Source organism: Euphorbia lathyris, chromosome 1 (genome assembly GCF_963576675.1).
Source record: "Euphorbia lathyris chromosome 1, ddEupLath1.1, whole genome shotgun sequence".
Taxonomy (NCBI): Eukaryota; Viridiplantae; Streptophyta; class Magnoliopsida; order Malpighiales; family Euphorbiaceae; genus Euphorbia; species Euphorbia lathyris.
The window spans coordinates 90925297-90939979 of NC_088910.1; positions in this window are offsets into that span (position 1 = coordinate 90925297).

Genomic DNA, 14683 nt, shown 5'->3' on the forward strand with positions numbered 1-14683 from the left:
CCTTTATCAACTACATCCTTGAACTGAATCTTATGACTATGGGTGATGTCAAGTCACATATAGCGAGACGTGCGTTTTACTTGTACAAGCCGAGTCAACTCAAAAAGATAGGTTAAGTGAAATCTGTATTTCTTACTCTTAAGCTATCACCTTGTAAGGATTTAGAGTCGAGTCTTCCACAAGCGATCCATGGATGTATCTCCCATTTATCGGGAGTGATAAATGCTCAATCCAATATATAACGACTCCGCAATTACTTCCTGTGATACCCAACGTCTACTGTTCACACCCCAGAGTCATCTCTGTTAAGGATCGTGTTACACCAGAGTCAAAGCATCACATTCCGTAATCCAGAATACCAATTAATATTCCTTTGAGTCTGAGGATTAGTTATACCTATTAATACCAATGAGATGAACATGTGACAAGGATGAATCTACCCATCCTGTTATCTCAAATCGGATCCCCAATCCTAATGAACAACGTTTCATCGGATCTATGTAACTGTCCAGATATCTGTATATATGAAGCTTGTGAGATCAGCTTTCTATCGGACAGAAGACATTGTTACATACAAGTCTCAATAGTGATATGTCAATCCCAAACATATCACTTGACTTGGGGTGGTTTTAAGTTTATCAGTTTACTATAAAGTTTTGTCTCACTTCATGCTTGTATGAACACTTTATAATCACTTTAAATAAACTTATGGATTTCCTTTTATTAGACTTTATTTAGTGCTTAAAAGGGATTGCCTTTATATAGTTATAAAACATATATCTCATTAAACAAATGATATAAAGAACAATTCATTTACATTAAGTTTGTATCCTAGAACAATGGTCTATAGGACACTAAACCCCAACATACTCCCACTTGGACTAAAGCCAATTGTTTCTAAAACTTATCCTAGTAGAAGTTAAATGATGATCATGTATTCTCTGGGTTAAAGGCTTTGTCAACGGATCTGCAACGTTGTCCTCTATAGGTACTCTTTCTATTCTCACATCTCCTCTAACCACAATCTCTCTAATGATGTGGTATCGCTTAAGGTAATGCTTGGATGTATTATGAGACCGTGGTTCCTTTGCTTGCGCAATGGCTCCATTGTTATCACAGTACAGTGTAATGGGATTGACAATGTCAGGCACCACACCTAGTTCTGTAATGAACTTTCTAATCCAAACCGCTTCCTTTGTTGCTTCCGCAGCTGCGATATACTCTGACTCGGTCATAGAGAAAGCTACGCTTCCCTGCTTGGAACTCTTCCAACTGACCGCGCCCCCATTCAAGATAAACAGGTATCCTGATTGGGATTTATAATCATTCTCATCTGTGAGATGACTTGCGTCTGAAAATCCTTCTATTTTCAGATCACCTTCTCCGTACACTAGGAATATATCTTTAGTTCTTCTCAAGTACTTAAGAATGTTCTTGACGGCAATCCAATGCTCGTCTCCCGGATTCCCTTGGTAACGACTCGTTACAGATAACGTGAACGCTACGTCAGGTCTAGTACATAGCATAGCATATATAATCGAACTGATTGTGCTGGCGTACGGGACTACAGCCATGCGTCGTTTATCATCATCGGTTTTAGGACATTGATGATCGTTTAACTTTACTCCATGTAACATGGGTAAGTTACCTCGTTTCGATTCAAGCATGCTAAACCGATTTAGCACCTTTTCAATGTATGTAGCCTGTGAAAGACCAAGCAGTCTTCTCGATCTATCTCTATAGATCTTTATACCAAGTATATAAGCTGCTTCACCAAGGTCTTTCATTGAGAAGTTACCAGATAACCATACTTTCACTGACTGTAAGAGAGCAACGTCATTTCCCATTAATAATATATCGTCCACATATAGTATGAGAAATGTTATAGAGCTCCCACTTGCTTTCTTGTAAATGCAAGCTTCTTCGCAATTTTGTTCAAAACCAAATTGTTTTATGGTTTCGTCAAAACGCTTATTCCAGCTTCTCGATGCTTGCTTGAGTCCATAAATGGATCTCTGAAGTTTGCAAACTTTATTTGCATCCTTCGATATGAAACCTTCAGGCTGCATCATATATACATCCTCAAGCAGGTTTCCGTTTAGGAAAGCTGTTTTCACATCCATTTGCCAAATCTCATAATCGTAGTGAGTGGCAATTGCAAGCATGATTCTGATTGATTTGGACATAGCCACAGGAGAGAAAGTTTCGTCATAATCAATTCCTTGCTTCTGACGATATCGTTTCGCTACTAACCTAGCTTTGTAGGTGCTAACCTTTCCATCCATGTATGTCTTCTTTTTGAAGATCCACCTGCACCCAATGCGTATTATATTTCGGGTGGATCAACCAAAGTCCACACTTGGTTAGTATACATGGAATCCATTTCAGAATCCATGGCCTCAAGCCATGCTTTAGAATCTGGACTAGTAAGAGCCTCTTCATAGTTTTCGGGTTCGTCGTCTAACACGGGAACCTCATTATCATCTCCCACTAGAAAACCATATCTAACTGGGAGTTCACGAACTCTTTGTGATCTACGAATAGGTGGCACTGGAGTCTCATCTAATGGGACTCCTTCGGGTACCTCAACCGCCTCTGTTGTTTCAGTCGGTGTTTCTTCTTCTTGAACTTCGTTAAGTTCAATCATGCTTCCCTTTTGTGTTTCTTCGAGAAACTCTTTCTCTAAGAAGGTTGCGTGCTTAGATACGATTACTTTCTGATCATCTGGATGATAGAATTAATATCCCATAGTTTCCTTAGGGTATCCAATGAAGAAACATTTATCAGATTTCGAATCTAGTTTGTCGGACGCAATGCGTTTGACAAAGGCTGAACAACCCCATACTCTCATAAATGAAAACACGGGTTTCCTACCAACGAACAATTCATATGGTGTGGAACTAGCAGATTTAGTTGGTACTCAATTTAGGGTGAAGAGGGCAGTTTCTAAGGCATAGCCCCAGAACGTCTTTGGAAGTAAGTCCATGCTCATCATGGATCGTACCATATCTAATAGGGTAAGGTTTCTCCTCTCGGACACACCATTGTGTTGTGGTGTATAGGGAGGTGTCCATTGTGAGCATATCCCACATTCAGTTAGGTAATTCAGAAAATCATCTGAAAGATATTCGCCACCTCGATCAGATCGAAGCGTCTTTATTTTCTTTCCTAATTGATTTTCTACTTCATTCTTGAAGCATTTGAATTTCTCAAAAGCTTCTGACTTGTGCTTCATCAAGTAGATGTAACCATATCAGGTATGGTCATCTATGAAGCTTATGAAGAATCTGAATCCTCCTCTTGCTTGGACTGACATAGGACCACATACATCTGAATGAATGAGTCCTAGAGTGTCTGATACACGCTCACCTTTATTGCTAAAGGGTTTCTTTGTCATTTTACCTTTTAAACATGATTCGCATGTTTCCAATGATTCGGGATCGATTGGATCTATAAGCCCATCTGAATGTAGCTTTAGCATGCGTCTCTTGTTTATATGGCCTAAACGACAATGCCACAAGTAAGTTGAATTATCTAGCTTATGTATTTTGGTATCAATTGCAAAAACAGGAATTTTGTCATCTAACACATAAATCCCATTTTGTGATATTCCTGAAAAATAGAAGATCGAATCTCTATAAAAATCGCAACGTTTGTCTTTTATTGAAATATGAAAACCGTCGTCAACGAGACGGCTAATAGAAATAATATTTCTAGATATTCCTGGAATATCCTTAGGCTGCATCCGGTATCAAATACCAAAAGATTCAGACTGTGAAATTTCAATATAAAACATACCAGATGTTGAAGTCCCGGCTTCTTCCCCTTTTGAGGGAGGCTAGGTACACCAACAGTTTCTTTTCCAATGCCCGTCTTTACCACAGAAGTGGCACTCTCCTTTGGGCTTCTTCACTTCCTTTCCCTTAGTTTTGTTGGGCACGGCTTGCTTACCTTTCTTAGGATAATTAGGATTGGGATAGCTCCCTTTCCTTTTCTTTGATCCCTCAATGACAAGAGCCGGTATGGCTTTGTCTTTCTTCATATTGGGCTCAACTGACTTGAGTATATTTGCAAGCTCTTCAAGAGAGGTTTGCAAGTCATTCATCTGATAGTTCATAATGAACTGTGAATAACTTTCTAGGAGGGATTGAAGAATTAAGTCTATACTTAATTTGTTATCCATCGCAAATCCAATACTAGGAAGTTTGGTAATGTAGCCAATCATCTTGACACAATGTGTCATGACACATGTGCCCTCTTGCATCCTACTACGATATAGCAACTTGGATATCTCGTAGCGTTCGCACCTGGTTTGTTTCCCAAACAATTCCTTTAGGTGCATGATGATGGAATAGGCATCCATTTCCTCATGTTGCCTTTGTAATTCCGATGCCATCGATGCAAGTATGATGCATCCGGCATGATCATCATCAGCCTTATGCTTCTGGTAAGCATCAATTTCCTCAATGGGAGCATCATCAGCAGGGAGAGGGGGTATCGATGTATCAAGTACATACCCTATTTTATCGAACTTCAAAACAATTTTGAGGTTACGAAACCAGTCGGTGAAGTTTGAACCATTCAATTTGTTATCGGTAAGAATGTTTTGCAGATTGGTTTTAGTCATGATTATAAGAGTGGGTTTAATTAAACCTTAGAGTGAGAAAGAGTAAACATATGTCATTCATTTGCTTAAAGTATATCAATCTAAAATTATAGGCCTTTTAGTTTATTTTAGATTGCTCCCACTATTTTGCCAAATTAATAGCCCTCCATATTAATTCGAAGAATTTCACAAATCCTTTAGTGAGCTAGGATCCTAACTCCTGAGATTTCGCCTTGAGTTTACTCAATAAGCTAGTCTCATTCATTAGGTAGATTCATGTAATCAATCACATCTTTAATGTGATTCCTAGGTTATTGGGTTACTAACCACATTAGTAACTAATATGCTATTCATATTAATCCCAACCGTCTTGCTCATTAGTTTATGACAACATGAGTTTACTTATCCAATTATCATAATCTAATTTAAGTATTACCCCATATTCATGAAAAATGATTTTCGATAATTCAGGTGTTACCGAAAGGACCCTGAGCTTGAGTTTACTCAACAACCCAAAGGCCCTCAGCACTGCCGGCTGAATTATAATATTAGGGAGGGGCAACCGATTTTAATAACTTGTTTATTTACTTAACTTTTTAATGAGGGATTTTATTTTAGGTCTCATAATCTAACTTAGTCTTGATTTGCTTTAGCATACATCAGACACATACATTCACATACATTGGCTTTATGGACATATCATCTAAATTATTCCGTCGAGCCAGAGACGGAATAAAAGGGCAAACCTAAGGAAATACTAACTATTACATATTTCTCTTTAGGTCCTCCGTCTTCTCCATGACGCCTTGAAATTACATATTAATTTCTATACTACTAAAGAAAACTTCAATTGAATTGAAGGGAATCAAATGAGAGGAGAAATTACAATAGATAGTAGAAAGGCAGGACTCGCAGGCCCTATTTCAAAAATACCAAAAGACTAAAGAGGGTCCAAATATGTCCATAACTCCAAACATGCATAGACTCAATTAAATAAATTTAATTGGCTGATTACATAACTATCTTATGTAATATTTATGTTAATCACATTAACTTATCAATTAACTTTCATCCAATTTTTACTTCTAATAGTTTTCGTATCTTTTATATTAATCTTTAGATTAATATAACTATACAAAACTTTAATTATGCGCGTCCCAATTATTTTGATTTTAATTCATTTAACATTTTGATTTACAAATTGGTAAAACAAACTTTTAAACAAATTTTCATTCGATAATCAAAACAGAAAACTATCAATTTCTAAAACATATATATTTAAATATAAAAAACGGTTTTAAATATATATATATATATATATATATATATATATATATATATATATATATATATATATCAGTTCTAAAACGGTTTTAAAACGATTTTCAGAAAATAGGAAAAAACTACTATAGATTTCCGTTTTATCTTTGGGTAAATTTCATCAATAGTGTACAACCTTTGCTCTATTTCACACTTTGGTGTACAACCTTCAATTTGTCTCACTAATATGTACGACCTTATAGGTGACCTCTCACTATGGTATATAGCCGGTAAAAATGACTGGTCAACGTTCGGTCAATGCCCCACCTCAGCTTTGTCCGGTCAAAAAGTCAAAAAAATTCAATAACTTAATATAAAATTACTTATATACCCCTATCTCTTCTTTCATCTTCTTCCCCTATCTCTTTCTCTCTCCTTGATTTGCTTTCTCTCTAACTGTTCTCTCTCTCTCTCTCTTCATTCAAACTCTTGTCAATTTTATATCGAAAACAAAAAAAAAATCATTACAACTCTCAAAATTAAAAAGGATGAAGAGTATAATTGAAATTGTTTCTCTGTTTTAATGATTTCACGAAATTAATTTAAGTTCTGAATGCTTGAAATGGAGAAACTGGGCTGCCAGATCTGGATACTAAAACTTGCCAAACCTTCACCACCACCATTCGCATTATCTTCTCTCTCTCTCTCATGGAAAAGAAAAGGATGAAAGGCCAAGTATATTAACAAATTAAGACCTTCATTAGATCAGGTAGCAGTGATAGAATAATGGTTGTCTTTCTTCAACCCATCATATATATATATATGATAACTTCATGAGGTGAAGCAGCCAAGATGACATGAATATATTGGTTCCAGGGTTAGCTCTAGTTGATTCCTCCTCACCTCTGGTACTGCTTTTGCCCTGCATTTTTTTTATTTATTCAAATCACAATTATTCGTCCAAAATTAACACCGTAAATTCCATTTGAGCGTGTAAGCCAACAATAATGACAATTAATTAGATGGGAAGATGCATTTCAGGCATGAGTTGGAGGAAGAAAGAGCTTTGCAAGTTTATTATCCTAGAGAGAGAAAAAGAAAGAGAGGAGAGAGAATGTGCAAGAAACACAGAGGAAAACCCAAAGAGAGAAAGAAAATTAATAAAGAACAGTAATCTTCCTTAAATAAATAAGGGTAAATAAGTAATTTATAAGTTTTTTTGACTTTTTGACCGGTCAAAGCTGAGGTGGCGCGTTGACTGAGCGTTGACCGGTCATTTTTACCGGCTATACACCACAGTGGGAGGTCACCTGTAAGGTCGTACATATTAGTGAGACAAATTGAAGGTTATACACCAAAGTGTGAAATGGAGCAAATGTTGTACGCCATTGATGAAATTTACCCTTTATCTTTAGAATTAATAAAACTGATTTTATCAATCTAACTATAAAACTAATAGATTTCGTTATAATGATTATCAACCAAAATAATTAGGAACATACGCATAATCTCTTTTAATTAAAAATTAATTAAAACTTATTTATCTTTAGAATCAATTAATCAAAACAAGTTGTTAATTAATCCTAACTATAAATATTTATTCAATCCTATTGAAAAACTTCTAAATTTTCATATATGAAATAACGGATTTAACGATGGCTCTAATACCACTGTTGGAAATTAGGCTAAGGTATAGCAGCGGAAATATAAAAAATTTAACCTATTTCCATTTAACCACAAGATCCGTTAACCGTTATTTCATATAAAGAAGGATAAGAAGAAATACCTTTTAAAAGTTCTATCTACTGTTGCAAACGAAGTGCCCACAACTTCAAAAGAGATAGAAACTGTCTACCAATCTGCCCCTATCCGAAACAGACCTTCCAGACCTCCGAACGACAATCCCTGCGGTGGAAACGTGGAAGAATATTTCTAGAAGCTCCTATCCAAAAATCGCGACGATCCGACGGTTCAATCTCCGGGAATCCGCGAAATCGTGAACTGACCTGATGTAGGAGTAGTAAAACGAATTCCTCCCTTTTGTTTGTTTTTCTTCTTCGAGTTCCCAAACACGAAATAAAACACGGAAAGATTAATTTAGTATCAACCGTTGAATAGCAACCAAAGTAGATTGCCTCTAATTAATCAACACAAGATCAAGGATAAAAGAAATAGATGAAAATCAATTGATCAAACGAAGCCTTAGAGAACTCTCGTCCTCGAACTAGGGGTGTCGAATTTTCTCTCTCTTGGACTAGGTGAATTTCGAAAATCACAAGTAGGGTATGGCTTCTTGGATTTCGAAAATCTCAAGGGAATGGGTATTTATAATCTCTTGTATCTAATCCCTAGTTAGATAGAATTAGGTTACTGAATAGGAATTCCATTCGGAATAGAATTCCTAATTATTATCTCACTATATATCTAATATATTAAGGATAATAATAATAACCTTATTGGATAATAATAGGAGTATAATAATCTAATTAAAACTCCTAACTTAATTATCTCTTAATTAATTTAATTCATATTCCTAATCTAATGAGGATTAACAAAATCAAATTAATTATTCATGTATATCACTACATGAATTTCGACCCCCTTATGTCCATGGGCCTTATTAGGCTCAATTGGGCTTCTATCAATTAAGTAACATCTATCTCTCTTTTAGGTTCCAAGTCTTATGTGTGATCCATTAGGTTCTTATTGCTTCTAGCCGTATGCAACGTTATTAATTAATTTTCAGAGAATTATATTTAATCTTTGCATAACGGAATGATGTACAGAGTATGTGATTAGCAAGTCCGTAATCATTCCCCCAGAGCTATAAGAAGACAAGTTGATTCTGTGGTTAACCTTTCCGTATTAGTTACAGTATAATTCGATCCTTTATCAACTACATCCTTGAACTGAATCTTATGACTATGGGTGATGTCAAGTCACATATAGCGAGACGTTCGTTTTACTTGTACAGGCCGAGTCAACTCAAAAAGATAGGTTAAGTGAAATCTATATTTCTTACTCTTAAACTATCACCTTGCAAGGATTTAGAGTCGAGTCTTCCACAAGCGATCCATGGATGTATCTCCCATTTATCGGGAGTGATAAATGCTCAATCCAATATATAACGACTCCGTAATTACTTCCTGTGATACCCAACGTCTACTGTTCACACCCTAGAGTCATCTCTGTTAAGGATCGTTTTACACCAGAGTCAAAGCATCACATTCCGTAATCCAGAATACCAATTAATATTCCTTTGAGTCTGAGGATTAGTTATACCTATTAATACCAATGAGATGAACAGGTGACAAGGATGAATCTACCCATCCTGTTATCTCAAATCGGATCCCCAATCCTAATGAACAACATTTCATCGGATCTATGTAACTGTCCAGATATCTGTATATATGAAGCTTGTGAGATCAGCTTTCTGTCGGACAGAAGACATTGTTACATACAAGTCTCAACAGTGATATGTCAATCCCAAACATATCACTTGACTTGGGGTGGTTTTAAGTTTATCAGTTTACTATAAAGTTTTGTCTCACTTCATGCTTGTATGAACACTTTATAATCACTTTAAATAAACTTATGGATTTCCTTTTATTAGACTTTATTTAGTGCTTAAAAGGGATTGCCTTTATATAGTTATAAAACATATATCTCATTAAACAAATGATATAAAGAACAATTCATTTACATTAAGTTTGTATCCTAGAACAATTGTCTATAGGACACTAAACCCCAACATTGCCAAACTCTCCTCCGTTTGATTGTTCGTTTCTTTGGCTGCCACTTACAACTGGCCACTTTATCAACTTGATGTCAAGAATGCCTTTTTGAATGGTGGCCTACGCGAGGAAGTTTACATGGAGCAACCTCCTGGGTTTGTTGCTCAGGGGGGAGTTTGGGAAAGTTTGCAGGTTACGTAGGTCCTTGTATGGATTGAAGCAATCTCCTCGTGCCTGGTTCGCACGATTCAGTGCTGCTGTCATTGAATTTGGTCTTTGTCGAAGTGCATATGATCATTCTGTGTTCTACTCATCATCTGGTTCTGGGTGCATTTTACTAGTGGTATATGTTGATGACATTATAATTACTGGAAATAATGAAACTGGCATTATAAAATTGAAAGAATTCCTCGGTACATGTTTTTAGACAAAGGACCTAAGACAATTGAAATATTTTTTGGGGATTGAAGTTTGCCGAAGTCGTAAAGGGATTTACCTCACTCAGAGAAAATATTGTCTAGATGTGTTAAGTGACGCTGGTTTGATTGAGGCAAAGACTTGTGATGCACCTATGATACCAAATTGGAAGTTGAAGACCGACGATGGATATTTACTACTGGATCCTGAAAGATATAGACGAATCGTTGGAAAATTGAACTATCTTACAATCACTCGTCCTGATATTTCCTTTGCAGTAAGTGTTGTAAGCCAGTTCATGTCATCGCCAAGAACTTCACACTGGAATGTTGTTAGTCATATTCTGAAATACCTAAAGGGGACTCTGGGGCGTGGTATACTATATCAAAATCATGGTCATCACACTGTTGAAGGTTTTACAGGTGCTGATTACGCAGGAGATCTTACGTACAGATAGGCGTTCTACTACGGGTTATTGTGTATTTGTTGGAGGCAATCTAGTATCTTGGAAAAGTAAAAAGCAGAGTGTTGTATCTAGATCTAGTGCAGAATCTGAGTACAGGGCTATGGCACAAACTACGTGTGAACTTGTATGGCTACGCAACCTTCTTGGTGAGATTGGGTTTGCTCAGACTAAATCTATGAAGTTATGATGTGATAATGAAGCAGCTATCTATATCGCCAACAATCATGTATTCAATGAAAGAACAAAACACATAGAAGTTGACTGCCACTTTACTCGGGAAAAGCTAGAAGATGGCACAATCACAACTCCACATATCAGAATAGGGGGGACAATTAGCAGATGTATTTACCAAAGCGGTGTCGGGTAGTCGGGTTAACTATATATGTAACAAGCTAGGCATGATTAATATCTATGCCGCAGCTTGAGGGGGAGTGTAATGATAAGGGCTGCTTGACTGCTAAGGGCTGCTTGTAGGGTAGATATGGGCTGCTTGTAGGTTAAACTTATCTCCTTGACTTTAGAGATAAGATAGTAGACTAAATCTATATATATATATATATATATATATATGTGTGTGTGTGTGTGTGTGTGTGTGTGTGTGTGTGTATGTGTGTGTGTGTGTGTATCCTCATGTATGATAAACTTGCAGAAATACCATTACAGAAATTACACCTAATAAAATGGATGCAGCAGTGGCTTGCTAGAAACCCAAAGTCTTGATCCAGGATGTGTGATGTGTATTCCATTCCAAAATGATCTATTAGTCTGCTAATAAGTCGTTTAATGGCAGTTCCATCTATCACTTTATTGTGAAAGACCAGATTGGCCCTCTCGGCCATAAGTACCTCCATATTCCGCTTAGTATGGTTCGATAATTGATTTGAGTCAATGATTAGAAACTTCCTTTTCTCGATCTTGATTCACATAGAAATTCAAGAACTTTGAAATTCATACCGGTGTGATAGAATTACTTAGCTTAGGTCCCTCTAATTTAATTAGATACCATCAAGTCGTGTCAGACATAAATTCTCTCCCTCCACTCCGTCATATCCACTTCCATATTTTCCTCAATACCCAATAAACTTATATCACTCTCTTCCAAGTTTGCTTAGGTCTTCTCCTACCCCTCACCATTGCATCCTTTTGCCACTTTTCAGTCCTCCTAACCGGCGCATCAAAAGCTCTTCGTCTTACATGGCCAAACCACTTTAGTCGGTTTTCCCTCATTTTATTCTTAATAAATGTAACCCCTACTTTTGTCCTAATTATTTCATTACTCACCCGATCCTTTCTCGTATGACCACACATCCATCTCAACATACGCATCTCGCCACCGATGTCTTATGAATGTGACAGTGTTTCACCGTCCAACACTCCGTACCATATAACAATGCAAGTCTAATTGTTGTGCGGTAGAATTTTTCCTTCAATCTATTAGGCATGTCGGGGTCACAAAGGAAATCCGTAGCACTCTTCCACTTCGACCAACCAAATTTAACCCTATGCGCAACATCTCCATCCACCCCTCCATCCGTTTAAATAATAGATCCTAAATAACGGAAGCAATTCGAGCCCTAGACAACCCTCACATCTAGGGTGATTGTCCGTGTCTCCGTACTCCTATCGCCTCTAAACTTGCACTCCAAATATTCCGTCTTACTTCAGCTCAACTTAAAGCCTCTAGATTCCAAAATTTATCTCCATAGTTCCAACTTTTTCTCCACGCATTCTTTCGTCTCATAAACCTACACAATATCGTATGCAAACAACATGCACCATGATATATACAAAGAATTTCTTTTTTTCTATTTCTTATAAATCTCTAATTCTCCTGCTAAAATTGCTTCATCTTTGAAGTAGGTTAGTGTTTTCATGGAATGTAGTCTTAAATAACCTTTGCTTTGATTTCTCTTTGTAATCATACTTATCATGGATAATATCATTCTGATACAGATTACTGACGAACAAATTGATTTTAATCATAAATCAATAAAGATATTTCTTCTCAAGCTAAACTCGAAGGAGTTAATTACATTGATAAGGTGAAAACCTTGCTCCAAATGAGTTTTGATAAATGATTCACAAAGCTCAGCAATAATCCCACACACCGTGTGCCCCTGGTGACATAACCTTTAGCTCACACATCGTGTACGTGATGTTATACGTCGTGTGAGGCCTTCCTTCGACTTGGCTATCATATTCTCATACTCTTATTGCATTATTATTAGAACTCTAATTTTGTAAGTCTCTGACTTTCAGAAGATTTTTAAATGGTTAATACATCATTTACTCCCTGAACTTGTCCAAAAAGCTTGATTGGCCTCATGAACTTTCAAATCGTTCCGATAGCCCCCTCAACTTGCATAAAATGTTTAGTTAGCCCCCTGAACTTGCGCAAAATATAATGAATTGATCATTCGGTTGCAAAAAAGTAAGTTAAATGTGGAAAATGCATTGCACGAGTTTTAAAAAAAAAGACCAAGATCGGGGTATGCAGTTCTAATATTAGAGAAGACAAGTTTTAATTATGTAATAACATTCTAAAATACGTGGAATGCATCTTGTGCATCTAAGTTACTTTTTTTTGCAACCGAGTTATCAATTGATTACATTTTATGTAAGTTCAGAGGGCTAACTAAACATTTTATACAAGTTGAATGGGCTATTGGGACAGTTTGAAAGTTCAGAAGGCCAATCAACCTTTTTAGACAAATTCAGAGAGCAAATGGTGTATTAAGCCTTCTTAAATCCTCGGATTAGATCAAAATATGCTCTGCCATATTAGTAACAAATCAAATATTAAATCAAGCAAAAGAATTATATATATATATATATTATCTTTTACACTATATCTTAGACATATTACACTAAGAGGCAACATTTTAAATGTTCTTTCACATGTGTCTTTAATAACATGACATGCAAATGGAGCAAAAATAACAAAATTCGTGTATGAATAATTGGTCCAAATTGGAAATGACAGGGGTATAATACCACGTAGCTGGTCGAAATTGGAAAAAATAGAAGTAAACATGGGATAAGATCTTCCATTTTTTGTACAAATTCACCCCTAACATGCAAAACCACCTAATATTTTCAAGCAAACGAATTTACTTTTATTCGACTCATTATTAACCATCATTTTTTAACCTTCCAAAATCATCAATTATATTTTATTGGTTTAAAGTACTGTTTGGTCCCTGATCTATCCAAAATTTTGTCATTTGACCCATGACTTATTATTTGATCACATTTGGTCCCTGATCTATTCCAAATTGGTGAACTTTCACTCAATTTGGATTCAAACTTAACCGAATCATTATCTCATTGATAAGTAACGATATTTTCACACTTGAACTTAATAGATTTTAGTTTAGGATTTGTTTTTTTTTTTTTTAATCTAATTAATTATTTCCACATAATATGGAAAAAAAACTTTAAAAAATATCATGTTTCAAGTTTAAGTGTCAAAATATCGTTACTTATCAATGAGATAACGATTCCGTTAAGTATTCAAACAAATTGGGTGAAATTTCACCAAATGGGATAGGTCAATGGCCAAATGTGACCAAATAATAGATCAGGGGCCAAATGACACAATTTTGAATAGATCAGGGGCCAAATAATGCTTTAAGCCTATTTTATTCATTATTTAACTATCATTTTACACCGGGTTAAATGCACCATTGGTCACCGAACTTACATGATTGTCTCAAAATGATCATTCAACCTCAATTTGTCTCAATTAGGTCACTCTAACGATTTCAGTAATTAAAAAGCATCGAAATGATAACGTAGGTGACATCTCAGCATGAATCATCTCAGATTTCTGACCGAAACTACACATGATATCCACGTGTCTTTTATTTTTATAAAAAAACACGTGGCGTATACGTGGATGTCATATGTCATTTCGGTCGGAGACTTGAATTGACTCATACAGACGTGTCATGTATATCATCATTTCGATGTTTTTTAATCACTGAAATCGCCAAAGTGACCTAATTGAGACAAAACTCAAAATTGAGTGATTTTATCGAGACAAATTGAAGTTGAGTGACCATTTAGAGACAATCATGTAAATTCAGTGACCAATAGTGCATTTCACCAATTTTAAACCTTTCAAACATTAATTATATAAATGTCAATTATGTCTGAAATATTCACAATATTACAAATAATACAACATACTAAAATATC